Source organism: Leucopleurus acutus, assembly GCF_964270905.1.
Source record: "Leucopleurus acutus genome assembly, chromosome: 21".
Lineage (NCBI taxonomy): Eukaryota > Metazoa > Chordata > Mammalia > Artiodactyla > Delphinidae > Leucopleurus > Leucopleurus acutus.
The window spans coordinates 21,187,662-21,192,325 of NC_139163.1; positions in this window are offsets into that span (position 1 = coordinate 21,187,662).

Below are 4,664 nucleotides of genomic sequence, written 5' to 3' on the forward strand. Positions count from 1 at the left end.
ACACAAAGTCCCGTTTTCTAGTTTGAACAGCCCATGAAGGTTTTGAGTAATGCAGTAGGCACAGTTATGAAGTATCTTCTTTAAGTATCAAAAAATACATAAATATATATACACACACATATATATAAAACTTTTGGAGTAATAAGAAAATAATGGCCTCCATTTACTGAGCACTTACTATGTGCCAGGTACTTCAGAGGGCTTCTGCTTCATGAAGTGAAGACTAAGGATGCAATGTGGCCAGGAATGCCGTGGTACATTTTATCAATGTGACTTCATCATCACTGTTGGCAATGGGAACTCTGCCCTCATTCAGTGTGTGTTTTCTGCCAATCCTTGGTTTTTGGTGATTCAAGAGTTTTAATTTTTTAGTGTTGAAACAAGACATCTCTTGAAGTATGTGGCCCACTCCAGAGATGTGCTTCTTCCCCAGGACTCTCCTCTTTGGACTCCAGAGTCCATCAGCTGGGGATGGTTCAAATAAGATGGGTCAAATAGGATGCCCCTCGAAAGACAATATCAACCTCTGAGGGTAAGACAACAATCAATAATTTAGGAATATCTTTTCAGCAAGTGAAATGTTGTTTAGATTATCTTTATCATCTGATATTTAAATAACAGCAATGGTAATACATTATTTATGAGTAATGTTGGACAGATTACAAATAGCTTTATTGTAAACTATCTTATTCGTCAAAAATCATTCACTATATATTCAGGAAAAATACAAGGAAAAGCAAATTAAAGTGTACTGGCCGAGAAAAAAGTCAAAGAAAAAATTTAGATTCCTATAACAAAAGAAACCAACACTAATAGATGTATTTTGCATTTAGTCCACCTAAAAGGTACTCCTTAAAAAATATAATTTCTGTTGTATTTTTAGGTTTAGTTACGTTTTTAGATGCAGTAGTGGGAAGTGCTCAAAGTATTCTCTCTGCTTCTACTCTTTCCCCTTCAACCCAGCCTCTATACTGCAGTCCGAGTGGTCTCTTTAAAATGTAAATAAGACCAGGTCAACCCCCTGCTTAAAACCTCTCAGTGGCTTTTTCCTTTTACCTGAAGTAAAATCCAAATCTTTTTTATTGAATGATCAGGATGCTGGCTTCTCTCCAACTTCTTGTCATTCCACACTTTTCTCTGCTCCCAAGAATTTTGTTCAGCCACACCAGGCCTTCCTTTAGTTGCTCAAACACACTGAATTATTTCTGACCTCATAACCCTTTGCCCAGGCTGATCCCTCAACACTGAAGCCCTTCTCTGCCGACTTGAAATGGCCAAACCCATCTCATGTTAACATCACCTCTCGATATTAGGCATTCTCTGAGCTCCTGTAGGTAAATTAGGTGCCCACTGCCAGATTTTCAGTTACAGTGACATATCTTACACAGCACGGTGCCACATGGGAAGCATTACCTGGTCAGTAGACTATACTGTCCCACTAGACCAGGATGCGTGGGCAGTGACAGTATCTGTCTCAGTGCCACGGCCACAGCATTGAGCACAGTGCAGGCCCACAGTAGATGCTCAATAATATACGTTTTTCAATTGTGGTAAAATGCACCTAACGTAACCTTTACCATCTTCACCACTTCTCCGTGTACAGTCGAGTGGCATTAAGTACATTCACATTATTGTATTATCATCACCACCATCCATCCACGGAACTCTTTTCATCTTGCAGGTGTGCTCAATAATGTTTATACAAAGAAGAGATGCGAGGTCCTTGGTCCCGTTTGTAAAGTGAAGAATCCTTTGCCATGGAAAATAATCTGTCTCCAATTTAACCATTAGAGAAGTTCAGACTTTAACATATTTGATTTTTATAAATAAGGTAAGTGATGGACACAAAAGAGCTCTAGAAATACTTGAAGACATGGGCTTGGGAAAATGAAGTATTGAATAATACCGATAGATCTAAGTGAAAAGGCTGAAAAAAAGTGAATAAGAAAGGAGGTAAATAACACAGAAATAGGATGTACATTTAAACTAGCTTTAGCCTCTGGGTACAGTAAGATCTTTTACAGATGAATGCTCGTGTAGATGGTGCATTTCCTTCTAACATGGGCTCTCAGAGGAGTGTGTGGCCATTTGATTACATAAAAAAGGAATTGGAAGACAAGAAACCACCCAAGAGGTGGCTTGTATCTGGGAGGAATCATTTAGGTTTGATTCCTATGAGGTACTTCCAAAGCTACAAGACTTAAAACTCACTAACTGACTTGGAACTCTTGTTGTCACGCAAAATCCTGGGGTGTGTGTGTGTGTGTGTGTGCCTGTGTTCAGAGTATTCTGCTAGGAGTTTTGGGGCTTGTGGAGGAGGAAGACATATCTATCCTAAAAAGAAGATTTTCAATGTAATAAAACAAAAAAGAGTCAAATCAAATTAGAGGCTGTAGAGCAGATATGTACGGATAATTATATACTTATGGGGTGTACATAATCACTAATTAAAATAAGAGCTGAGGGAGACTGAAGTAATGTGGTCTAAGCACAGGCAGGTCTAATGGAAGACAGTGTCTCCCAAAACACAGTGATTTAATGTCTATATAAACACTTTTCTGAACTAAGACAATTAGCATGAATGTAACTCAAATCTGCATAAGTTACAAGTGAATCCTTCAGAACTAACATTAAGCTCTGTAAATGCCATTATAAATCATTACATCTGAAATACTTCCTAACAAAGAATTCTTACAAGAGACCTTTAGGAAGGTGACCAGGTATTCAGCCAGGTCAGTTTTTTAGCCTTTGAAGGATTTACCATTCCTCAAATCAAAACCTAACCATAAATGGAAATTAAAGACAAGCTCCTCCCAACCCAAAAGAAGCACTAAAAGTAAATGAACCGACTATACATCTCTAGGAGGTGTGTTCTCAAGGTGAGCATTTCTCATGACAAGATACTTTCAGAAGGCAGCGCTGTGCTGAAGTGCTGAGCTCGGCAGAACTTGTCTGTTCCCATCAGTTAGCACAGCATCGTCTGGCCACTGCTCTGCGTATTGATGGTGTGTAAACGCGCTTATGTAAGGAAAGGAGAAACAAATATACAACCAATGCAGCGCTGGCTACTAGTGCCCTTCGGAGTATGCGTGTTTTGGATTGTGCTTTATATACAACCCCAAATCCTCCCTCAATAAATTTGTACAATAAGTTGCAAGCTCTTTGGAGAGCAGCATCACAATACACAATATGGATATGCATTTATTTCATCTTCTTTAACTGGATCGTCACTTCCTATTCCAGGGATCCATCTGTGTTCCAACTAGACACTAACGGTGTATGCTAATGGGACACCTGGTTGATTTTTTTTTTTTTTTGCCTCTAAAACAAAATTATCTGTGTTTGTATGAAAGCCGTGACTTCTCTTTATTAGCATCACAGTTGGAGTTGATTGTCCGAAGGAGCCCCCTTCTGTAGTCTCTTCTCCCCAGAAATGTCCAGACACATCCTGGTTGCTATTACGAACCTTGGCTCTAGGTTTGAATCTAGGCTGTACCTCTTATTAACTGTGCAACTTTGAAGAAGTTACTTAATAAGTTTTCTCATTGGTAAAATATGGATAATAGTGCCTATCTCAAAAAACTGTTTAGCAAATGAAAGGAGATAATGCACAAGTGTGTGGCACATAGTAGCCAATAAATGGCAGCCACTATGATAATGGACCACCCAAGTGCATTTGATGATGTGCAGGCAAGGCTGTGTGGTCCACTTAGGGGAGCACTCTGAAGGTACCCGTCACAACACGAGCAGAGGCAGCCACCCAACCACAGTGCTGCCGTCAGGAGGTCAAAGGCCTCCTGTCGTGGTCCGAGCACGGGATGGAAAAGAATTTCCCGACACAAGGCACAAAGTAAGGGAGATAGAGTTTATTAAAGAGAAGGGTCGCTGAAACAACAGCGGGCCGACTTCCTGGTAGCCAGGGAAAGTCGACAATGAGCATGGGTTGCTTGTCTATTTTTATAGCCAGGGAACCTGTAAGTCATCTGCTGACTGGGCAGAGTGTGTATACTTTCAGTGTGCTGAGCGGGAGAAAAACACGGCAAGTGTCTTTCCTTATATGGGATGGGAAAGGGACAGGGCATGCTGCTGGGGAGGGCTCTGGGACATTGCAGTGGTCACAGTGCGACAGAGTGATAGGAGCCCTGTAACTCTTTGTTCAGGCAATATCGTCCCTTTGAGTTTACCTTGTTCTTTGTCCTTGGAGCACACCACATTCCCCCCTCTCCTTATTTACAGGGCCAATTCTTTGGCCCTATTGGATACCCTGCTCATGTCTACCTACCTGCCTAGCTCCTTCTCTGGCATTCAGGAACCCTTTTTGTAAGGAGAAGGGGCGACAATCTCTCTGGCTGCTTCCTGCTGGGCAGGGGTGTCGTAGGGGCCCTGGGTCCCAATGCCCATTCTCTGTCAGGGTATATTTACAGAGGGGATGAGAGCCCACAGAATGATAAGGCGGCTTCTTCCAATGTAGTCCATGTGCCAACTGGCTGGTACCCTTGTTATAGCGCCATCTGGAATTAAATCTTTTGAACCTGTTGGGAGATGAACTTAGATAATGTGTTAATAATGCAGGGGTCAAACAACGAAACAAAGGCTATCAGGATTAATGGTCCCAGCAAGGGCAATAGCCGTGTCCATATCTGGATCCCCACAGAGGAGACGAG